The following is a 25,724-nucleotide window of genomic DNA, read 5'->3' as shown; positions in this document are numbered from 1 at the left end:
AGATTAAACCAAAAACTGATTTGTGACTGTCTTGCCAGATGACCATGGGCAAACCACGTATGTCTCATACTTCAGTTTCCTCATGGTAAAATAAGACACTAAGATGAGATCTGCTGTTTTTAATTTAAGTAGCTGAACTGGTTCTTCTTCAGGTTCTTACATGGATGACAAATAGGCAGAGTGACTATGGAGTACAACTGTGGTGCCTGGGATCTCAATTCCCAGCTTAGTCTCCCTACTCCCCCCTGACACTCTCCTCTCCACTCTTCGGAAGCTCTAGGAGAATCTCTATAGAAATCCATGGCTTTGCAAACCCATTTAAAAATTAGTACAGGAAATCCCCAGAGTTAAATTGCAGTTTTCTTTATATAATATCATGAATCTATTTAAAAAAACAACTCAAATATTAAGTCATCCCTTTGGAAAGTTATTTTACATTCCATATAAACATCACTAAACATCTTCACTAATATTAATAAAGTCATTTGCAACTCTGACAGATGGAACATAAAATGATTTAAAAATTACAATTCTATTATTGCTAAAATAGATATATGTGTATATATTTGCCTTTTTCCAGATTCTGTGCCATAATCAAGACATGAATCTCTCTGACTTTTCCCAGAATTATTCTCCTTTATTAAAGTAGCCCATGTACTAGAGGGAAGGGTTGCTGCAAAGGGCAAAGAGTCCCAAGAATGTCCACTAGAAGACCCAGAGGACAGCATGTGTTGTCCAATGCCTCCCTCTCTGAACTAGGAAACTCATTATTATGACTTCTAAAGACCCTGAGCCCCAGAGATGTCAAGCAATGGACATGCCTGGGTCCTGCCTAGGCTCTGTCTGCTTTAAACTTAAAACTGAAGTGAGACAGTGTATCCATCCCACTGCTGTTTTGTTAATTTCTTCAGCAAACAGAAGTGTCAAGTAATTTATTCTGTTGAACTCATGGTTAGACAGTTGGTGGAATAACACTGGTCTGGATGATATATAAGGAAAGCTACAAGTATTAATCTAACATTACTTCACATGCATACTAATGTTTTTGAGAGAGAGAGCGAGAGACTGAGTATGTGTATTTTTTTTTTCAAATTTTCAACCGATTCATTTTTGATACTCTGTTTTAAGTTTCCAACTTTTTTCCCCTAATAATAGGCAAGATATTTGACATTACTTGGGTTCATTTATTTTCCTTCCGTGCCTTGATACCATGAGTAATTAGGTATCGTTATTCAACTCATACTTTAACTTTATGCTTCATATTATAAAATTAAAATCAGTCTTATTCACCTGAGGCAAAGGAGAGCCAAACACATTATGTAAGACACACACTGCATACATAAGAGGAAAGTTCAGGTTCCAGCACATTCTATTCAACAGCTTTTCCACCCATGTTTATCTTCAGGAAAAAAAGTGTAGTTCGTCCTCACTCTTCTCTCACATTTAGCATGTAAAGTGCGTGTCTTGCACACTTGGTTTTCTTCATAATCATAGTTCCTTACATAAATTACATAGTAATTTATTTCACTTGCTAATTTTGGATTACATTTTATTATTATTTCTCCTTCATAAGAATAGACAACATATTGATATCTGCAATAATTTACTTCTTGCTTAACATACTTAAATTTAGAAAGCAAAGAATCATCACAGGTACAGGAAAGAAAACTAATGGTTGAGACTTGTCTAAAGAAGAGAAAAGAAAAAGGCATATTTAAAAATATCACTTATCACATACCTTTCTTGAGGCTATAGGGAGATCAGCTGTATCTTATCAGTTTACAGATTATAAATTCTATTCCTTTTGTAGAATTTGTAAATGTATCTTATTCCCTTGGGTTATCTTTGAAAGAAGAAGAATACAATTTTCCTTTTATTTTTTCTTGTCAAATCAAAGGGGTGTTTCCAGAATGAATTTAGGAGCATTACGCCTTTCCACTATGTTGGAAACCTGGTGGTAGAAACTGAGAGACTAAGCTCTAAGAAGCCTCTCCAATAAATAGGTCAGAAAATCAGAGAAAATTCCCAGAGAATCTGTAATTCTTCCCATGTGTGGATAAAGCTGTGTTCCTTGGGAAACTCCACCCAGAAAAAGCATGGACCAGACGTAAAGTTTCCTGGGATGTGAACTGCAAAACTTGAAAAAGTTTCAGATTACAAGAGTATCTGTACCATAAATGAATGCCAGGACCCGCATGACATTTTCTTACTCACGAATAAATAGCTCAGATTTCCTATTCTATCCATAAGCCTTCCTTGCAGGTTTCCTTAGAATAGAAAACCAGACCACACACTTCTGTTTTCAACCACACGCACTGTTCTTTTGATACACAGCCTTCCTCACCTAATAAATATGTTACCTGCCCACAAAACCCATTCTTGGAGTTTTGGGATGTGATTAATTCAACAGGTTGGATATGAATGATGAAAGTTAGCTTTCAAAATTAGATTCCTTTTCACACTCTGACCCTACACCATGCCTAGGTGTGTTTATAAGCTATGATTTCCTAGACATGAGTATGATGCAGATTCAAATCCACTAGTTGCAATGGATGTAAACCAATAATTTGAATCTGCTTATGTTTCATTATGTGGGAACAGAAGGTCATTAGATCCGTACCTTATAAACTTCTATTTAGAGACAGAATTCTTTATGTGCAATTCCAATATATAAACATAGCTACAAGAAAAACTATTCTGGTTAAGGGGGGGGAGAACTGTAGCCCTTTCCCCTTCCTGTTGTACTTCACTTGGGCTCTTGAGTCATCCTCACAGAACCCTACCCCTCTGCAGAAAATACTTCAATAACTAGATGAGAAGTTCTCCAATATCTTTTCTTATTGAAGTTACCACAGTCCTTTTTATATGTGCATTTCTATTCTACTAGAATATGTGGGGGTAGGGGCACCTGGATGGCTCAGTCAGTTAAATGTCCGACTTCTGGTTTCAGCTCAGGTCACAATCTCAGGGTCCTGGGGATCAAGCCCCGCACCGGGCTCCACACTCAGCAGAGAGTCTGCTTGGGATTCTCTCTGTCCCTCCCCTTCTGCCCTTCCCCAGCCCCTCTAAAAATCAATCAATCAATCAATCTTAAAAAAAAATATGTGGAGGTAAAAATATACAATAGAAAAAAATTATAAACATCTATAATATGAAACAATAATACATATCACTAAATTATACTTTTCAAATATTACAATTTAAAACTTGTTTTGCTAGTAAACTTAAATTTAAAAAGTATATTGGACTTCATATGCTATACTAAGGATCTTTCTAGACACAAGCTTATCTTTTGGAGTACTTGATTACCGGAATTACTATAGGTTTGAAATGGTTCTCTTAGAGTCATAGCAGTTTAAATAGGACTGTCTCAGCTTTTCTTGATCTTTGAATCTCACACAGGAATTCTATTTTTTTCCCACCTCAAATTATATTATAAACAGTAAGATGCCATGTGGTTTGCAACGGTTCAGATTCTGGACTTTGAAGTCAAGTGATTTAGATTTAATCTGGGTCTTAATAGGATAGTTTCTTTGTGGCTAAATTTTCTCTAAAATGGCTGTATCACTAATCAAATAAGGTTGTAGATGTCAAAAGTAAATGAGATTATGTATAAAAATACCTATCATAGAAAATGTTATTTTGACATGTTATCATGAAATACTATTTTGAACAACCATACAAATAAACAGTAAAATGTTATTTCATATTGGCCAATTTTTTAATCTAATAAATGTATATAGTGTACATAGATAGAAATGATTATTTGCAAAACACTGAGATGACAATAAAATCTGATGAAATGATTTTTTTCTTTTTTTTATCTATAGGAACTTAGAGTATCACAAATGGACAGGTAGTTGCTAGCTTAGGAGATGCTCCTTAAAGCTTTTAGCCATAACTTGGGCCAGTGAACTAAAACACCTTGTGATTTTCTCAAAAGACAATTACAGAATTTGTTCCTTCGGAAACAAAAAATCCACAAGATTCAAATGTGCTTGAGTAAACAGCGCCAAACATTCTCATAAAAAATAAGGGAGGCAACTATAAATTCCAAACTTTTCAGTACATCCTGTGCAAGTACTGTCCAATTGTAAGGATGATGTTCCTCCCAGGCTAACCTATTATCTGATGATGGTGGATTGGATTCATTGTTCTAGTTTAATGATTCTGGTAAATAAAGATTTTCTACTACATATTTTTCTCTCATGAAGTCCAATGGACCACTGGATTCTATATAACGAAACCTTTTTAAAATTTCATTTTGATTATTTTCTGGACCAACATTGGAAGCAATGCTTCTTTTAGATTCAAAAGACATTACTAATTCAAAACCACATAGGAGAGGACTGAAAATTGCCTGCAAACATTTTAAATATGTCTTTCACTATGTTTCTTGATAATCCCCAAACTGTGTGAGATTCACTCCAGAGAATTTATGCCATTTCCAGTATGAATTAACTTACTGTAATTAAATTGAAACTTTAAATTTTCCCAGAATGATTTATCCTTTATTTAAACTTGGTGTCATCATTCAAGTAAATAATTTACTGATATCATTCAAGTAAATAATTTACTGATATTTGTAATAAGCTTCCTACAGAGCCAAAAATATTAATTTTGATTTATTTTTATTCTCCTACCTACCAAATTTTACATAATTTACACTAATTAAATCTAGAATCATTGTTTAGAATATAATTTACTGTTCCAAGTAGCAATTATAGTATCTTTGTTCATTAAGAAAAAAAATGCTTAACAAGAACATATCCAAAATAAACATTGCATTTAACCATAGTGACTAAGTTCACCAAAAATTGATAGAAATAATAGATAGAATATAATAGATAGATAGAAAATTAAACACACTAATGACTCTGTCAGGTAATAAGAAGGTAATTGCAAACTAGAAAGTACATTGACATAAGAGTGGTAAGTCATTTATAACAATTAACGCATTATATTAATCTTATGATGAATTTTTATTCCTAAATTAAATTAAAAGTCAGGTATAAATAGCCTAAGTGTAAAATGAAAGTTTCACAATAATCAAATTGGATCATAAATCATTTTAAATATTAATAAATGTTTACAGAAGACTTTAAACATCAAAAAATAAAATGCCATTGACCATTGGACAAGGTTTTAATACTCTTTAAACATAAAATGTAGAAAGACTGGTAACTTGGAAAACAACACAAACCTAATTTTTAAATAAAGTCTAATGTCTTTGAAAAAAGTTACAGCTTTTTACTGTTATTGTTCTACAACTCCTTAAGAGTGTTTATAGAGTCGAGGCATCTCCTATCACTTAGGAGATAGAAATCTTTTTTGTTAAAAACAAATCATATGACTTACCTTTAAAAAGGCTAAGCAAGTTCTTTCAATCAAAGGCTCAAACATTTGAACAGACAGTTCTTGGTAGGACCAAATGGTATTCTGCAGAAAAACCCTACACTAAAATCCTCATTACATAAAGTGTGTGATTTTAAATATCCTTTAAAAAAAAAAAAAGTACGAGATCAAATCCCAATGAGTGGTTTGTTGCCAGAGGAGTTAGGAAAAAAAAAAAAAAAGAAACCCACGCACATCACACCACTAGTATGGCTCTTACGGGTCTATTTTTATGGTCTGGTGAGGACCCATTACCTATATCTCAGACACTCAGCAGACTTTTTTTGTTTTTTGGCCATTTTCCCATCCAAGTAAGTCAGAGGCCAGAGAAACAAAAGGCACTGACCTGCTGATCTGCCTCTAATATGTCCTATTTTCCTGCACAATCATTATTATTCCAGATGATGAATTGGGTCCGGGGGTGGAAAGTGTAAATTAGGATGAATTAGCAATCTCACTTCCTTGTCATGATTTAGCTTGCAAAACTCCATGAGGTTGAAATAGAATGCACTTCTCTATACAGCATTAATCTAAAGTGCATAAAGACTAAGGATTTTGAAAACAATTGGAGACACTCAATCAGCATGGATGATAAACTGACTTTAAAAAAGGAATCGCATATTGTTCTAACTAGAAATTCTTCACTGTTTATCATTTTCTGTTAGTTTTCCCCAAGTTTCACGAGCACGGCAAAATATCCATGTGAAAACAAAAAATTAAATTTCCCTTAAGTTTCTTCAGTCAAAATACAACTATTCAATAACATTTAAAAAGAATTACATTTAAGATGACCTTTACTGTAAAAAGGTATATACGTAAGGTACTTTAAAGGAAAGGCAATATTTAAAATCTAACGAAAACAAAAGGTCTTGGGCGGGGGGGGAAAGACCGTCAATATTAAGAATCCCTTCTTACAAAGAAATTCCCAAAATCATGTAAGGAAGATCAACATCTTTACAAAGTTAAACTGTCATCTATCAGACAGGCCAGCTGAATACATGCTTCCAAGTCAACCTTGAAATAAAGTGAGGTGACAATAACAGGCAGAAGTATATTTAGTTCATTAGATCATATTTAAAGCAGTCCTTCTCATTGGATTGCCTGTGCTCTCCCTCCTGAGTGTGTGGTGAATCTTTTGTTAGCCTTGCGGTACGACTGGACAAGAATCCCAAGTGCTCTTTTTTCCCTTAAGCATTGCCTTCTTTTTCCCAGGTATTTTCACTGACACATTTATTTAAAGATGAATGCTTAGGTATTAATATTTTAGGCCTATTGGGCTTTTTTCTTTCCAAAATTTAGACCACTCTGGTAGGATAAAGTAGAAATGAACTTGTACAATCCCCTTGTGATTTATGCTTTTCGTTTCAACAGAAGAACTTAGAGATTTCAGGTAACTTAAAAAGAAGAGTCCTTTAGGGGCGCCTGGGTGGCTCAGTTGTTAAGCGTCTGCCTTCAGCTCAGGTCATGATCCCAGGGTCCTGGAATCGAGCCCCACATCAGGCTCCCTGCTCGGCGGGAAGCCTGCTTCTCTCTCTCCACTCCCCCTGCTTGTGTTCCCTCTCTCGCTGTCTCTCTCTGTCAAAATAAATAAATAAAATCTTTAAAAAAAAAAAAAGAGTCCTTTAAACTGTGAACTTTAATCTTTGTTCTTTAGTAAAAAGGTAATAAAAGGGCTATTTCAATAACTATCGTAAGAGTATCTATTTTATTGGATTTAAACTGCTTTGATATATTTTCTTCTCAATTTGAATTCTCACACATTTTCCCCGCCCCCAACATGACAATTCAGAAATAGCTCACAGACACAGGAGTTCAGATAGTTCCTGTTTTAAAGAGCACATTTTAAACATATGGAAAGGATAGTTAAATAACAATGAAAACGTGAACACCATTAGAGAAAGATCCTTCAGAAAAAAAATACAAGCAAAATAGATGCTTTGACACTGAACTTACTTGGATCACTCATCAGTAGCCCAATGTCATCCAAACCCTCTGACTGTCTCTGGAGAGGGAAATGTCACACACTCCCAAGCAGTCCAAAGAATCAAATTTACATTCCCAGAAGCAGCTGTGTTCAATCCCATAGACAGCAGTTCCTGAGTAGCTTTCTGAGTCTTGTGTGCTAAGACCCAGAAAGAGCACAGCTAAGTAAAATCTGTAACCATACATTTAGATTTTGAGCAAAATCGTTACCTGGAACAATAAGGTAGAAAAACACTGTACCCATTTCTGAGTAAACACTGTTGAGATTTTCATTTTGGGAAAAGAATATGTACCCACAGTATTTTGAAGGGATATATCTTACACGAGATACACCTTATGTACACCTTATGTACATCCACTAGAACACTAGATAGATCTAGTATGATGAAGGATAAAACTTACAACATAATAAAGTCCGCTTAGGCACAGTTCTTTGGGAACTCTTTTTTTGTGACCACACAGGGTTTGGAATCCGACAGCCAAGTGAATCCTGGTGTTATTGGGCACTGGTTGTATCGAGTGGGGGTTAGCAGTTAAAGGACCACTTATTCTTTTTAATCAAAAAATGGACAAAATATAAGTAAGCGGATAGTAATAAGAACTAAGTGAGGGAGTTGTTTGCAACACTTTACAGGGGCTTGATTACTAGCACTCAAACTCAAACCCCTTCCATTGGGCCCCTGTCCCTTTTCTCCCTTCTATTTTCTTATGATTACATAGCACCATCCCACATAGATTTGGCTTATATTTTTTGTTCTGTTTTTGCATCTGCTAGAAGATTGGCTCCATCAGGAGGGGGACATTTGTCTGGTTAGTTCACTGCTGAACTACTCTGGTCTTTACCAGAGTAAAGACCAGACTCAAAGCTGGTAACCAATTAAATAAATGGACACACAATAATTGTCATAACCATAATAATATTTTAAAAGGAGTCAGAAGGGGGCCCCTGGGGGGCTCAGTAGGTTGTTTCTGACTATTGATTTGGGCTCAGGTCATGATCTCAGGGTCATGAGTTCAAGCCCCACATCAGGCTCCACACTGGGTATGGAGCCTGCTTAAGATTCTCTCTCCCCACTCCCTCCCTCCCTCTTAAAAAAAAAAAAAAAAAAGAGTGAGGATGACCAGAAATCAGAAGTTACTAGGCTGTCTGTTCATACCACGAATATTCAATGGTTTGATTGGGATGAAGAGCATCTGTTCTGAAAGTCAATGGACCAGAGTTTGAATTTGGAGTTCATCACTTCCTGAAGTGTGTGACTTGTTGGTAACTACTTCACCTCTCTTGGTTACGGGGGAAATATTGCCTTCTCAGAATTGTTGTAAAAATGGACAGTGATAATATAAAGGATTTAGCACAGATCCTGACATATAGTGTTTAATCAATACTTGCTATGGTGATCAATGGCTATTAAGCAAATGTTTATTTTAGGGAATTTATTAAAGTAATGTGGACAAATAAGAAATTTTGAGGGCGCCTGGGTGGCTCAGTTGGTTGGGCGACTGCCTTCGGCTCAGGTCATGATCCTGGAGTCCCGGGATCGAGTCCCGCATCGGGCTCCCTGCTCGGCGGGGAGCCTGCTTCTTCCTCTGACCCTCCCCCCTCTCATGTGCTCTCTCTCTCTCATTCTCTCTGTCTCAAATAAATTAAAAAAATCTTAAAAAAAAAATTAAAAAAAAAAAAAGAAATTTTGAAAATTATAAAAAGGTGTAAAATGAGAAGTTTCTTTCAACCCCCAGTTCAGGTATGTTCTCCCCAACCGCCTAGAGCTTTATGAATTTTAAATTTACATACATATGTATATGGAATAATACATATACCAAATCATACTTTCTGCAACCTGACTCTTCTCAAATTATGTGCCTTGGAGATATGATCATATTTTGGATAGAGTTAATGCTCTCTTTTTCCATTATTGAAAAATATTCCATAGTAAAGGATGTATTGTCTTTTAAATAACCGATCACTTATTTAATGGACACTTTTTTTATTTGCAGTTCTTTAATCTTACCAAAAAATGCTAAGCATTCATATACAGTTTAAAAATTTTTTGAGTATAGTTAACACACAATGTTAGTTTCAGGTGTACAATATGGTGATTCAACATCACTGTATGTTATGCTATGCTCCTAAGTGTAGCTGTCATCTGTCACCATACAATACTATTACAATATCATTGCATGTATATATAGTTTTGTTTTCCTGATCTAGGACATCAGTAAACAGCAGTGAGTGAAATTTCTAGGTCAAAAGTGTGTACATTTTTGCGGGGGGGTGGGGGTAGAGTTTTACCAAATTTCTGTTCATATTTTTACGCCACAATGTGTGAGACTACCTGTCTGCATACACACTCATACTGGTTTATACTGAATTTTGAGTTTTTAACAAGTACTTTTTTATTTTTATTTTTTTTTTAAGATTTTTTTTTTTAAGATTTTATTTATTTATTTGACAGAGAGAGACACAGTGAGAGCAGGATCACAAGCAGGGGGAGAGGGAGAGGGAGAAACAGGCTTCCCGCTGAGCAGGGAGCCCGATGCGGGGCTTGATCCCAGGACCCTGGGATCATGACCTGAGCCGTAGGCAGACGCTTAATGACTGAGCCACCCAGGCGCCCCCAACAAGTACTTTTATATTGGTAAATACTCAAATGAATATAGTTTAACCTATTTTCTTAAGTATATTAGCCATTTCTATTTTAAAATATTTGTGAGGGGTGCCTGGGTGGCTCTGTCGGTTGAGTGTTTTTTGACTCTTGGTTTCAGCTCAGGTCCTGATCTCTTAGGGTCCTGAGACTGAGCCTGCATGGTTTCCACACTCAGTGGAGAGTCTGGTTGGGATTCTCTCTCTCTCTCTGTCCCTCCCCATGCTGGTGCACACACTATCTCTAAAATAAATCTTTAAAATATTTGTGATTATATTCTCGTTCATCTTTTTTTTCCCTATGACTTTGTTTGTCCTTTCCTTGTTAATTAGAGAGGAACAGGCCAGTCTTCTGACATTGACAATTATAAAAAAATTTTTGACAATTTTAAACTTTATTTTTTTTTATAATTTTATACTAAAATTTAAAATTTGTATGTCATTAACTTTCACAGTAATTTCCTTTTAAATATTGTGTCACACTTTGAAAGACTCCATTTCAAAAATATTAAAAATAATAAACCTTCTTTTAGTTTTGTATGGTTTAAATAAAATCCTTGGTAACAGTATTTTCAGATAAGCTGATTCATGGAATTTAACACTTATGAAGTAAAAGAGGAAGAGTAAAGTAAGTTGAGTAACAAATATTGCAACATATTTGAGAAACAGATGATAGATGCATTGTAAGGACTCTAAAAGAGGGGTCACATGGCCTGAGTTCTGATCACTGCTTATTAACAACAAGATTTGTGGACTCAGTAACGCATAGTCATTGTACTTCTGATTTCTCTTCTTGCCAAAGAGGATAATCATACAGACTACACCTACACCCTCAGGCTGAAAGATCAAATCAGATATTAGGTTTAAACCTAATGCAAATCTGTATGCAGCTTCTATTAGGAGATGGAATTTTTTTAAGTGATTTTTTTTTTTTTTTTTTTTTTTACAGTTCAGGAAATGAAGAATCTTAGTATAACAGACATGGCAATTGTAGATTGTATGGGCACGCAAAGACGTGTAAGTTATGATGATGACATAATGAAGGAGCTCACACACACTGGAGTCTTGTCCAACTAAGTCTTCCACCTGTGTTAGCTCATCGACCTGTGATAGCACCTCCCTGGGCTCTTTAGACAACTGAGGTCGCAAAGCTAGTATGTGCCAAAGCAAGGATTAAAACCCAGAGAGACTGAATGAAGAGCCTATACTCTTTTCTGAAAGAAAAAAAGAAGATAACAAGTTCTTGATCAATACGTGCTTTTGCATATTCTTTGACACATTTGTACAAATTGAATAACAATTTTAAATAACCTGATGCTACATTGAGAAGAAAATGATTTCTAACCACAAGGGAGAATGAGCAGTGAACATAGTCTGTAAGTGGTAACTAACAGAATTATTTTGAAATTCAATTAAATCGGGCGCCTGGGTGGCTCAGATGGTTAAGCGTCTGCCTTCGGCTCAGGTCATGATCTCAGGGTCCTGGGATCGAGCCCCACATCGGGCTCCCTGCTCCTTGGGAGCCTGCTTCTCGCTCTGCCTCTCTCTCTCATGAATAACTAAATAAAATCTTTAAAAAAAAAAAAAAGAAAAAAATTCAATAAAATCTTTCTAAAGGCCTGTAAACTTTCTCAGAACATTAGTTGCCAGTATCAAACCGTAAGTAAAATGTGTTTTATCACTTTAATCTTTGGGGATAACTAACCATAGAGATTTACATACACACATACATACGCATACATATTTATGCACATGTATATACACACATAATTGTGTGAGTGTGTGTATAAACATACACCTATTATTTTCAATTGCTACCTTGCTTATCTGTGAAAGCATTAAACCAATGGCATGTTTTACCTGCTTTCTACGGTGAGGAAGGGCTTCACATGAAGGAATAAAAAGAAATAAATATAGATGTACATAATTAAGACATAACAGTATAATGTAATGCCAGCAAAAGCTGGAGAGATTAAAACAGAGGCTTGTAAGATGGCCCTAAAAAGAGAATTTCAAGGACATCATCAAAGGTAAAAGGCAGAATATCAGGGTAATTAAAGTTTAGATTTAAACCATGTAATCTAATGAACTGAAACGCAGGATAAAAGCAAAGATACTGCATTAAAATTAGGAAATTAACTTACCCACATGTTTAATAGAAGCCATCATAGGAGCTGTGTGTAAAAGAGATTAAAGAGAGCGCACCTCTGTGTATATGGCTAGTGCTCATGTGGGCAGGGCCAAATCAATATGTAAATTTCACAGGCCATCTAAAAGTGTTGACAGACCTAATCTTTATTTCAACAGTTTGCAAAGCTGACTCAACTCTGTAAGGGGGAAGAAAATAAGTCAACATGTAAATGATACTAGGAAACACAAGGAACAGATATAATCAACATAGTTGTCAGAGTAATCTGTGCTCATACACTAAATGGAAAATTATTAGGGGGGAGAAACAGAAATAGTCAGGTAAAAGGATAACTAGGTCTGAAAACATGGCATGGTGAAATAGTAGGGAAAAAAAGCACAATAATCAATAAGGAAAACAAGCATTTAGTTAACAAATGCCAAATTAGAAAAGGTTGGGAAAAAATGTATACAACCAACTAATTTGAAATTTCAGAGGACAGAAATATTAAAAAAATGACTGAATTGAGGGTGGAACACATTTTATTCTTAAGAAATGTAATCTGACTACAGATAGCCCCTGAAGTGGGGTCTTAAAAATGAAATAAAATAATTTTAAGAAGGGTTAGAGAAATCAGTTTACATTCGTGTTAGCTCATGGCTTGGTCAAAATGATGTGCTTTAAAATGCTAAAATATCAGGTTTTTTACTGTTTAAGCACCAGTTAAAAAACTGAAGAGTGTGGGGCGCCTGGGTGGCTCAGTTGGTTAAGCGACTGCCTTCGGCTCAGGTCATGATCCTGGAGTCCCAGGATCGAGTCCCACATCAGGCTCCCTGCTCAGCAGGGAGCCTGCTTCTCCCTCTGCCCCTCCCCCCTCTCATGTGCTCTCTCTCTCTCATTCTCTCTCTCAAATAAATAAAATCTTAAAAAAAAATTGAAGAGTGTGGCAAATGTACAACAACAAAAAAATTTACACAGAGAAACCAGCTGGATAATTAGAAAGTGTTCCATTTAAGAGACATACTAACCACCTTAATTATATGGACATCCATCTCACCGGACAACCTGTTACCGTAAGTTTAAAGATACACAACACCTGGACATCAGATTCCTGTAAGAGTTAAATGTACACACACGCACGCACACGCACACACATGTGCACACTTTTCCAGGGACATAGGAGCATACCGAATTAGATTTCTTTTCAAAGATGAAAAAAAGTTTCTAAGATACACATTATACAACAGTAATTTATCTTAAAAAATCACCACACAGGAAAAAATATATTCTTGATGCCTTTCTTTTTGTTTGAAGTGGAAAAGTTTGACACTACAAAGAATCACTTGGCACAAACCCTGCATTTGAGTGACATGGCAGCTGCTGCTAGAAGATTTAAGGGAGTATAGAAAACAGTCTGTCGACCCTAGAGTGAAATCAAATCATCTTCATCATCCAGCTTGGTTCTTAGTGGGCTAAAGGGAAGGGTTTGCTCTTGGACAAGCCTGAGTTTTCGGTCTTCAAAGAACCCACAAGTTTGGTTGAGAGTGCTACTTATCAAATAAACTCCTTGGAAGAACTTGAAATATATTCTTAAGATTTCCAAGACTCCATAGGATTCAAAGTGGGGACATTTTATTCTAGATGTATTTTTCGGTTTGAATAAAGCCTCGTTGGGGCACCTGGGTGGCTCAGTCGTTAAGCGTCTGCCTTCGGCTCAGGTCATGATCCCAGGGTCCTGGGATCGAGCCCCGCATTGGGCTCCCTGCTCCGCAGGGAGCCTGCTTCTCCCTCTCCCACTCCCCCTGCTTGTGTTCCCTCTCTCGCTGTGTCTCTCTCTGTCAAATAAATAAATAAAATCTTTAAAAAAAAAAAAAATAAAGCCTCGTACAATACTTTGTAAGAAAAATAACAAAAACATTGAATATATACACATGCATACATAGACTATTTATATAAATCTATCTGATAAAACTTCCAGAAGCAAATATTGACCTGGAAAGGTTATGGATCCTTTAGCTCATGTCCTTTACATATTCCAATGGGCATAGCCCAGATACCATAAACATCAGAATCCAGACGGAATAAAAAGGGGTACAGTACCACTCTGTGATACATTAGACAGAGAGATGAATTCCGAATAATTCTAAAATATCCAAACCCTGAAACCGGCCTACATGTGTCTCTGTGATTGCTGGCTGTCTGCTTCTTTCATGCAAGCAGAGGTAGAGGTAGAGGTAGAGTAAAACCTTCCCTTTGTAATCTCCACACTTCAATTCTGAATCATAAAGAAGTCTGACTTGCCTATTCAACTTCATTTTGGCTGTGACGCTTTAGTAGCAGCATTAAAGCTTGCGTTGCATTTTGGGGCTTTGAGAGTAAAACTGATAAAGGAAATCACCTTGTGGTAACCGTACGAGGGAGGTTCAAGTGAGTTTAGGCAGCATCAACCCTGTCTCTGTACAAGTCTCTGTCATCCTCATAGCTCTCCAACAAGCCACCAAGGACTCAAAACGTGTTTCTTGTGACCATCCCTTTCAGATTCCTGAAGGTCACTCTTCCCTTTTGTTCTGAGGGTATGGTTCACGTAAACAACCTTAGCTTGAGCAATATGAATTGCTACGGAATGTCACTCTTGCATGACTCTGCTAGTCCTGCTAGTTTTGTTCTGCTTCATGACCTCTTCTCTCCTCAGTGACTGCTGGGGCCGGAGGTCTCTCAGTTGTGGTATGTAGGCAAGCAAACTATCCTCCTCCACAGTGCCTCCAGTTCATGCGTAAGGACACAAATGTGAACTGGAGTGCTTATGTTATCTGAGGGCTTTTCATTTTATTCTGTGACGCTCCTTCTGTTAACACCACAGTGCTTTCCGGTTCAGAGTGAATGCTGAGATTATTATTGTTTTCCCAAGCCACAGATACAAGGCTCAAACGGCATCCTCCATGTATTCCAAGCGCTAAAAACCATTTTCTGGATATGATCCAAGAATGTTGCTAGGCCTGTTTTTCCTCTCATTTCCTACAACCCCTCAGGGAAAACTGGGTCATCATGGTAGGTTGGAAAAAAGGCGGCTACCGGGAGTGAAATCGGAGCTGAAGTAAGTCCATAAAAGCACGGAAACCATACCATTTCATGAGTTAGCTCAATTCAAAATTAAAAACCATGAAAATAATTCCTATTGTTATAAAGAGGCATGTCCCCAAATACTGTTTTTATAATAAGCCTCAGCATTGACTTCTCTCTTTCACGAGCTTCTCTGTTTTAATTTTTCCTTCTTTTCTTCCTCGGTTACCCTACGTGTATCTGTCGTGGTTGATTTCTATGTGACTATTTGACATATCCTTTTTTTCTTTCTAGTATTCTCTCAAAAGGATCCATGATTTTGGATGTGTAAATTTGGAGTTGCATCCAAATTACTTAGTGCAGTTGCATTTACAAAAGCACAGCTATCCCTAAATCAGTGGAGATCATGAATTCATTTGACCCTTCACTCCTTTTACAAACAGACTCACATTATCCACTTGACAGATATTTCTGTTTTGAAAGGCACCAGCCTCCAATGGGAATTCAATATACCAAATACTACCAGAAAATATTCTAGTCAAAACTTTGCCTCATTTTGTCATTCTTTTAACCTCATATTTACCATCCTGTGCAGTAGAAAATATTTAAATTCTTCAAACTATGAAACTCAAGAAAATGAAGATTACATTTGTGCTATTTACTAAACTTTCTCTGGCTTAAGTGCCATGTCAGCTAGGTGAGGGAAAAAATACCTTGTGATTTTCTTTTTAAGTCCTCTGGTGCAAATTTATCACTTGGAAAACTTTTCTTTCTAGAATATTCTACCATCGTATAGGCCACTCTTTCGATCTTCATCCGATCCTAGGCAAATGAAATTAAAACTGAGAATAGATAATGTCTGTTTTGTTTGTTTTAAGTCCAATACATAAGTGTCAAGACATGTCCTGGGAAACTGGCTTTGATTTTTAAAGATGAAACATAATGAATAAATCTGACTAAATTCAGCCATTATAATTGACTAAATCATGATCTGCAAGGGATATTTCACTATGCTTGATAATTTCCCAGAGGAAAGAAAGATAGTAACATTTGTTCAGGAACTTCACACCCTCAGATCCTCAGTGCCTCCCATGTAGGGTGGGTAGCTTGGGCCCTGGAAGCCACGAGTGGCTGACTCAGCTTTTAGAAATGCCTTTACATATTGAGTTCAGCAGGAAAGATTCAAAAAACTGCCTCCAGATTTTGATTTATAAAGGTTTTGGTTCTAGAGGCATTGCCTCTAAAAATACAAATGTTCCATTTAATATTTTCCTTTAATTAAATAGGGAGTGTTACCAGAACATACATTTTCCCTCAGGACTCACAAAGACATTGGCCAACATTGCTCAACATTGGTGGGAATCACTCTTTCTATTATTATCTCTCCCCCCTCCCCATCCTCGATGTAGAAGAATAGGGAAACACATACTCATGCTGTTGGAGGACTTCTTAAAACCTCAAGGAAAGTCAATCTAAGTCAAAGCCAACACCCAAATAAAGGGAAGAACAGAGAAAGTTAAGGAGAAAGAACCAGCAAGTTTGGTCCAACTATGCCTCAAGAGTACTGCTGGAGTTTTCAATTATGTGGACCACCAAAAATCCCTGTATTGATTCAGCTAGTTTGAGCTGAAAGCACCCAAACTGATACCTTGAGACTCTATGTAAAATGTGTACCTTAGATCAGATACATTTTAAACAACTAAAATATCTAACCAAAGTCCTGGCTCATTAAATGTGGTCAAGAAACATGACCTAACCAGGAGGCCTTTAAAAAATAAAAAAAAGGCAAGAGGTATGTTTTCTTACACCATATGCAACAGAGATAATATACTATTAAGCACATATAAACTATCATGTAACTACATTTTCCTCTATGTATCTCCAGAACTCTTTAGTGTTATACTCATAAAAAGTGTTATAAAAAGCTCAATTCATCATTTAGTTGTTTATTCCTGAGTTGCAAGGGAGCCTGTCAAAATGGAGCTCCCTGTAACGTATGCACTGGGAACTGTGTTGGTAGTGTTTATCTTTATATCCCAGATTTTAAAATAGTGCCTACCACCTAACAGGTGTTCAAATATGCATTGAAGTGATACTGAAAACCCTATACTAGAGGTATCACGGCAGAGATCAAAAAGAGACATGGGTGTGTTCAATACTGTGGTAGGAGAGGAGGTACCAGGTTATCTGATATCAAGTTTAGAAGGACTGATTATTTTCTAGGTGTGTTTTTTTATATGCAGTAGACACCAGGCATGAAATCAAACCAAGAACAGTTGTGATCTGCTTTAAGCAAAAATCTGCACGTACTGAACCAACAGTCTGATTCTTCCACATTAGAAAATATTCTTACGAAGGGCTTTACTTCTGCCATTCCACAGACACTTAACTGAGGAACTGCAATGCAAGGATGTAGGACAAGCTCCTACACAGTAAGCTCTTTGCAAGTGTTTAAAGACATATTTATTCAAGTGAATATTTCTAGGGTCGCCTGAGTGGCTCACTTGGTTGGGCATCTGACTCTTAATTTCGGCTCCGGTCATGATCTCGGGGTCAAGGGATTAAGCCCCGTGATGAGCTCTGTGCTCAGCGGGGAGTCTTCTTCTCTCCCTCTGCTCCTCTCCGACTCATGTGCGCACATACACGCTCTCTGAAATAAATCTTTGAAAAAAAAATGAAGATTTCTAAATTTGTTCAAATCACGATTCAATATTAGATGTGGACCATTAATAAGTGATTGCGTTGTGTTGTTTCGCCTATTAGAATTTTTTCCAAGTTTTCCAAATAGTATACCCTGCCATCTCATTTTTTACATGCCAATCTGTCTCTTTATAAACTAATTTATGTGATCCCTTGCTAACAGTTTGATTCCTCTGGGCTGTGTAGAGGATTTGTTCTGAACTGCTCACTTATTTTGTTAAAAAACAGTGGGCCTTTCTCTGACTTCAAAATGCACCTTTGTCAAGGGACAAAGTTCATATGGCTCAGTCTTTGGTGCCTTACACAAGCACCCCTGGGAACTGGCTTTTCTGTTCTGATAGCAGTTAGTTCCAGAAAATTGGCTCAAGTGCTGTCTTTGTCCTTATTTCCACCTGTGAGATGAGACATATTATCATTAAGTTGGGCATTGCCCAGCTGAATAGACACGCTGGAGGATTCAAAACACTGATCAATTTCAGAATTCTGTAGACATGAGTAAGTATAAAGAACAAATTGAAAATATCACCAGATGTATCCTTCTTTGTCCCATGAAAACCTGAGTCACACTGATTTTCTTTTTTACTCTCAGGAGAACCCTTAATATAATCAAAACAAAATCTCTCTCTCTGCTACGGACCATGATAAACATAGGAAAGTTGGGGGCAACAGGGAGAAAAGATCCATACAGCACCTACCTATGAGGAGGGGCAGAGATTGCACTTACATATAGCATGAATATATAAAAACTATGAAAAGGTATCGTTAAAATCTGAAAACATGTCTAAAAGTGCACTAAAGGGAGCAAATACTCAAACTGAGGATGAGAGTAGGCCTCTAAGGTCTTTCCCCCCATTATTGCAAAAATGTGCTTTCCAAATAAATTAATTATCTGATACATTTGTGTGTCAGAGGACATGAATATATCACCTAAGGCCTAAGATTTTTAAAAAAATAATATGGTAAAACACATTTATTATATGCAAATAAAGAGTTAATATAAAATGAGGATATCGTTAAAATATACTACATACATAGATACATTTACAGATTATTTGTATGGAACTATCAATCTAAGTCAAATTTCAGAACCTTTTTTTTTTAATTTTAAAGATTTTATTTATTTGACAGTGAGAGATACAGCGAGAGAGGGAACACAAGCAAGGGGGAGTGGGAGAGGGAGAAGCAGGCTTCCCACTGAGCAGGGAGTCCGATGTGGGGCTCGATCCCAGGACCCCGGGATCATGACCTGAGCCGAAGGCAGACGCTTAATGACTGAGCCACCCAGGCACCCCCAGAACCTTTTTATTATCACGGAGATTAAATACTTTACTAGTCTTGTTTTCTCATGCTTTCAATTTAATGAAAATCGTTTCTATAAAAGCAAGGTAGGCAATGGAATAATAACCAAGAGACATAATATATTTGACATAGCTAAAATTACACGGTAAGCTTAAGCTTAATTTTCATGTAGTTTCTATCCATTATGAGCTATAGGTCGTTATTTCAATATTTGGTAACCTGTGATTTTTAGTTTGATTGTATAAGTAATAAAAATACTGTTACAACAGAGGATCTAGTCTGAATATTCTTACCGGAGAAGTACGGAGATGTGGCATAATGCCAGCTACATTGGTTTTGCATTCACTGATAAATTGGGTTGCCATAGCAAGCCCCTAGTCACTCAGTTTCTAAGCAACCCAAGACTCCACAGACTTCAGATACTCAGGAATTCACTGATCTTTCATCATCCTTAAGGGAGAAATATGAAAACCTGTGGTACCAAATTCAGTGGAGGATTCCCTGATGACCTAGTAGAGTGGCGACCTCCTATAAAATGCTCCAGTCTTGATATCCATTTAACTTATTAAATAATAATATTTGTAGTGGGGAATTGCTTTTCAAAGTGTTAAGTGGATGATATTAAGTACAGAAAATGATCGGTACCAAGTATGGGTTGGACAGACAAATATTTGTTGAATAAACAATCCAACTGTCTAAAGACAAAGTCATTTGCATAATGCTAGCATTCATGAAGTCCTAGCCCTTGAGTATAAAAGAAAATGTATCTGTTTAGTAGCATTACCACACAGCATGTCATTTCAGTTTTTTTGTTTTCTAATGGTTTACATTTAGGTAACATATGTAACTGTAAATCCATAATGGCCTGTGATCTGGTATTGGAATGTTTAATTACGGCTTGTCTAGAATGCTTAAACAATGTTAACCACCCAGATGTCAAACGGAATTGTATAGGTCTGAGGTACAAGCAAGGTCACGAATTATTCTTTGAATGAGGTTGTATTAGCATTTCCTGCCCCTGTCTACGTCAAACAGTCTCTCCCCTCAGTCCCCTGTCTTCACACCCCCAGAGGTGAACCTAAAGCTGTCTCATAATTCACAAGGTTCACTTTCCAACTAGTTAAGATAATCACAGTGAAATAAAGTTAAGGCATACAGATATTGTTTGTTGCTGCAGAACACTGTATCAGAACGCAGGTCAAAATAAAATGCCACGACTAGAAATGGTTATATGTGACCGGTAAAATGGTTCTGTCGGAAATCTGTAAAAATTCTACCTAACTCTCGTATCTGGTCCTTGATGTTTCCTATTATCATTCCATGTGGCTGGTTCTTACCATCAAAAACAGTGTAGGAATGATGTGCAAGTTGAAAACTGCCTTTAATTTAATGGCTAAGTCTCTAACGTTACGTCCTATAGTCTCTTAGCCTTTGAATCAAAGATTCGGTAACCCAAGTCAGATATACAATACAATGACCGAGTTCTCTAACCCGAGTATAAAATAAAGTTGCAGAATCACCTCTCCAACAAGTCACAGCAGCCACCTGTTGGCTAGAGCCATGCCAGGAGTGTCAGCAGGACAAACTCTGCCTGTGACCTCTACCAATTACTGTTGACTAGAAGTGGGGAAGGATAGCTGCTTCCTTCTCCAAGATCGGGAAGACAACCACTCTGCCTTACAATCTTAATATTCGAGAGTCCAAACCTTGCTCATGCTATTGTAACCGCCTCTTCGCGTAAAAAGTGACCATCTGTAATTTAACAGTCTTCCTGGGCACTGATGTTCTTAAGAGGAAAAGATAACCATGCACGAATTTGCCCTTTTAGTATGTTGTTGTTCTCTTAAGATATTCCTCCATTGTTGCATGTATATAAGCACCTGTATGTTGGAGGGTCTGGATACTTTCAAATATTTTTGAATATCCTCTTATCACTTAGTATTATACTTCTCACTGACAAGATCACAGCAGTTACTACAGCTAACCAACTCTTTCCATTTTCTTTTAGATACAACTTCTCATCTAAAAGCTTGGGATAGGCTGCCCGTACATCTGGGTCTCAAATACTCGCCGAGAGAAGAGAAAAACACAAGTAGAGCTTATACTGGACAAGAAGAAAGCAAAAATCAGATCAACGGAGAGATTTTAGTATTGCAGGCACCAGTCTTGAGTCCTACGTTAAGCTAGAAAACTTCACAGTGATTACATAAGCATAATTACCAGTTTGAAGTCCGATGAAAAAGTGCGAAGCCGCCAATATTAACTCATTTGCAAAATGCTGGTTGGAAGAAAATGGAATTAACACTGATAACTGTGGTTGAGTTTGCCCCAAGTGCTGGTCAAATCACGGCTGTACATCGGTCAGCCCCACCTCCCAGTATCCAAGAATGGCTGTGGAATTTTGAGTGACACTCCACTGAGGCAGTGGGATTCCTAAACCACAGTGAGCCCTGTCGCCAGTGTTTACCAACCTCCCCAGCTTGAAAGTGAGCTGCTCCTCACCCTGGGTCTTTCCTTTAAAACAAAAAAAAAAGAGAGAGAGAGAGAGAAACAATTACTCTGTGACGTTTAAAAGAACACAGAAGCAGGTCCCTCTCTGGGGATCTCCCTACTTATTTTCTCAAGGCAATTCCCTTGGCTCTTTTCATCCTGTGTCTTTGTTATAGGACTCTCCAGCCCTCCTAGGAACCACATAACAACATGCACACTTGTCTTTAGGATAAGAAACAAAGCATCGGTGCCTATTCTAGTTTGTGAAAACTGGAGATAAGAGGCTTCTGGTGCAGGGCCTTGCAAAATGAACAGGTTCGGGTCTACAAGAATCATGACATTCTTTGGCCGTATGAGAGAACCAGGATAGCAATATTTGGTGGGTATGTTATTATATATGCAACTCATCAGAATAAAAAATTAAAACAAAGACACTCCAACACCAAATCAAGCCATTTATGGTATATGCTAAACTGGACAAAATCAAATATGATTTTTCCCACATCATTTAGGCAATAATTCCCTGGGGATTACTGTTGATGACCTGCATCCTTATCCATACATGTATTCGATTAAGATTTATCATGTGGCCATGATGTGCCCAGAAGTCTGCCACAAAAAGGAAGAAAGCATGACTCCTACCACGAGGTTTTCTGTAAAGTACTTCAAATACTTCCATAGAAAATACAACGTGTGAGTACTGAGCACTTTCTTAAAATGGGCTACCTTCTTAAAATGGGCTGCTACCCTGGTTGTGAACATTCCTTGTCGAGCTATTTAGCATGTAATCGAAGTCTATAATTTTATTATCTTTATCTCCTAAAATCTGAAAAGGTCCATGAAAATATATACACGGGGTTTTCAGTGGTGAAATGAAAGATTTATGAGTTGCCTAGACATATGGTTCACTCCCTACTCTTATGCTACAGGCTCTTAATACCCACCGAGCCCAGTTGCCTAAGGCTCCCCTGAGATATGGCCCACTGTCTTAATTTTGATTTGGGGGCATTCCTGGTTATCTACCTAGACCCAGGTGGTTAGCTGAATTCCGTTGTTTGCATGGTAAGCGCATGCCTCTGAACTGTCCAATTAAGAACTCTGAGCCTACTGAGTGTGAGGGCTTCACGGAGCGTAAGCAACAGGTTGAGTTCCAGCTTTTCCTGCTTGCTACTCATCTGCTTCAGTCAGAAGCCAATCTGAGAGAACTTTCACTTTGTTTTGTGAAGGAGGTCTGTAGCTCGCCTTGCTGTTAGTTATTGAGGGCTACCGATATTTACTAAGATAACCTGATAATAGTGCATGCTCAAAATTGGCTTGGATCGTTTAGCAACACCTACCTGCAAGGAGCTCACAGTCTAAGGAGATAGCTCACACACAAAGGGTAAGTCTATGTATATAGTCTAGGGTAGAAGACTACAAAGTTTCCTGGGCTCCCACAACATCCACATTTATTCAGATATAAATAGCTGTGACTCTTCGTTCAAAGATCTTTCACCCACTTCTGTGGGGACACATTTCTTCTCTCTGTTCATGACCTTTATGCTGCAGAAATGGAAGGAATCTTAGGAATCATCTGTCCCAATCTTTTAACAGAAGAGATTACAGAGACCCAGAGAGCCGGAAATGCTTGTTCTACATTGTCTTTTTTCAAAAAAAAAAAAAACAAAATAAACCAAAAAAAAAAGAAAAAAAGACCAAATAAAACCTCAACCAGAATACTGCTTTTTCTCCTTATGTTTCTATTTTCTCCAATTTTTACCTCTTTTTCACATATCTTCTTCCAGGTTCTGGCTTGATAATTTGCTAAGGCAATGCTTTGATTTTGTGTGTGTTCCATTATTCTTTACTCTTCTTCAGCAATGCTAGTTATTTTTAATTTAATATTCAGTTCCTGGATAATTAGAATAACTTTCCTCTCTTTTTGATTCCCGTATGCTAGGCCCTGTTACCAGAGTGAAGTTTTTAAAACTATTCTGTTTCTTGCTTTTTCGACTTTTCACATTTGATTCTAAATATTTAAACATTTTAACAATTACTTAAATTATTAAATATGAAAAGAAAACATTTCTATTTGATTAATATATTCTAGTTCTTCCCTTTCACATGGGACAATGTGAAAAATTCTCAGAAAGGGCAAAGGAGAAAATATTTATTAACATTATATCATGGGCCAGGCGTTGTGCCTAAATGGTCCCGTGTGTCATTATTCAAGTCCACAGAAAATTCTGTCATTAGGTATTGTTAGCCACATTTTTACGGAAGAGATAACTAACACAGAGAAAACTAGGAAAATTAGATAAATGCTAAGATTTTCGGTATTAGTATGAAACGGATGACCTTGAGTTTATGCATCCAAGTGACAATATCAAAGATTAGTAGAAAGACAAAAGGGTATGTGGTTACATACAAACATTTCCTTGCCCAGATCTAAATCTTTACCTTTTGTCAATATAAAGCTCTCAGCAGATGCATTTTGCTATGCTACTTTGAGGTTTTAGAATTATTTTCATTACTTTTATCAAGAGATTAGAGTTAAATAAAAGTGAATAAATTTGTTGTCTTAAAAATCTATTCCTTTTGGCACTGGATATTTCTGGGTGCAGAGATTATGAAATAAAATAGAACCTTATCTTCATGGAGAGACAGACATACAGAAAAATTATTATAATAGGAAAACAGGTGATCTAACAGAAGATTTATGGTGCAGTGGAGGACTTACAGAAGGGGGAGGTTTCAGGAGAGTTGCCGAGCTTCACAGAGGAATGTTTCTAGTTCCTTCCATAAGCACATGAATCAGACACCAATTACCATGTATTGGCCAACACAGAGAAGGGTTGTAGGCAGAGAATATTTCTCCATCTTCAGAAAGATATAGCAATTTCTACCAGAAAGCTAGTGACTTCAAGGAAGAAAATATAAAAAGTTGTTGTGGCAACATCAAAATGAACAAGATTAGAGGAAATTAATTTCCAACTAAGTGCCTGCTAAGTTCGGGCACCGTTAGGTCAAAATGTGGTTTCACCCTAAAATTCAAAAGCAATTTGTGTTAAGCTGCCAAGAGTTATAACTTTGCATAAGTCCAGGAAAGAACTAAAAATTCTGCTTCAAAGCACACAAAAAATTTACTTAATGCTGGGAAAAAACAAAACATCCTAGATGCCTTTTACGAACATCAGTGGTTGTTTGATACCTTCACAGATAATGAAAGGTCACTTAAATTTAGAAAATGAGTATAAATATATTGACTGTTATAAAAACGTATCAACTTAATCTGAAAATAATGAAGATGAAAAATAAAGGTGTATATATATAACTTTGGAAGCACTTTAATGATTTTTATATCTAAAACTAGGCAGGCTAAACATGTCAAAATGTACATGCTTATGACAGTTATAGATTGCCTTGTTGTATTAAGTAAATTTTAAGATCTTCGTATATTTACATATCTCTTGTTATGGGTAAAATCTATCATCTTACCGTGAATGTTAGGCATTGCAGAAAGCAAACATTCGTATTCATGCCTCGGGAAACAAGAAACCTGAGGTTGTACAAATACTAATTCACAAAAGATAGAAACTTAAGTAATGCATTCTTGTTTAAAGAAACTAAATGCAGGGGTGAGGGGTGGAATTTGTTTCCATTTGAATGCATAGAGGAAAAATTCTTAAAGAAAAATTTCTCAGTTCTTCTATTTTTCATCATAAAACATTCTTAAAATATGGATAGCCTACATTGTAGCTTTAGGTCAGGGAGGTTGGCTTTCTAGAAGTACTGATTGTCCTTTTATCTCCTTTATTTCCTTCACTTTAAAAGTCTTTTCCCAATCCCAGATCACTGATTTTAACATCTACTCCTACAGGTCCCACCCAAATATAAAGCTTTCTGGTCATATTCATTGCGAGGCTTTCCTAACCTTACAAGACAGGGAGGCAATGTGAGGACAGAACACTCTCTCAGCATGCAATCCTCCCCCCTGAGCTCTGTCAGGCAGTTTACCCTGGAGTCTCTCCCTCTTTATTGCTCAACTGG

The 25,724-nt window shown here is 36.9% G+C and overlaps 1 protein-coding gene across 8 annotated transcripts in view; it reads right to left on the bottom strand.

Annotated features, from left to right (window-relative positions):
* The window catches only part of CD36 (CD36 molecule), a 79,167-nt gene that overhangs the window by 32,992 nt on the left and 20,451 nt on the right, over positions 1-25,724 (bottom strand). Inside the window, exons 1-2 of one of the 8 annotated variants that reach the window (XM_035020448.1) lie at positions 5,359-6,149; positions 1,739-1,843 (exon numbers count right to left, since the gene is read on the bottom strand). The exons of 2 other annotated variants lie outside the window; for them this stretch is intronic. The gene's annotated coding sequence lies outside the window, so the exon portion shown is untranslated. Of the gene's footprint in view, positions 1-1,738; positions 1,844-5,358; positions 6,152-21,425; positions 21,541-25,724 lie in introns of those variants that run through there. 5 more of the 8 variants (XM_035020453.1, XM_035020450.1, XM_035020454.1 and 2 more) reach the window with 5 other exon arrangements.

This window comes from Mirounga leonina, unplaced genomic scaffold (assembly GCF_011800145.1).
Source record: "Mirounga leonina isolate KUSES-001 unplaced genomic scaffold, KU_Mleo_1.0 Mir_174, whole genome shotgun sequence".
Lineage (NCBI taxonomy): Eukaryota > Metazoa > Chordata > Mammalia > Carnivora > Phocidae > Mirounga > Mirounga leonina.
Note: the sequence above shows the minus strand (reverse complement) of the source record. Positions and strands in the feature narration are given on the sequence as shown.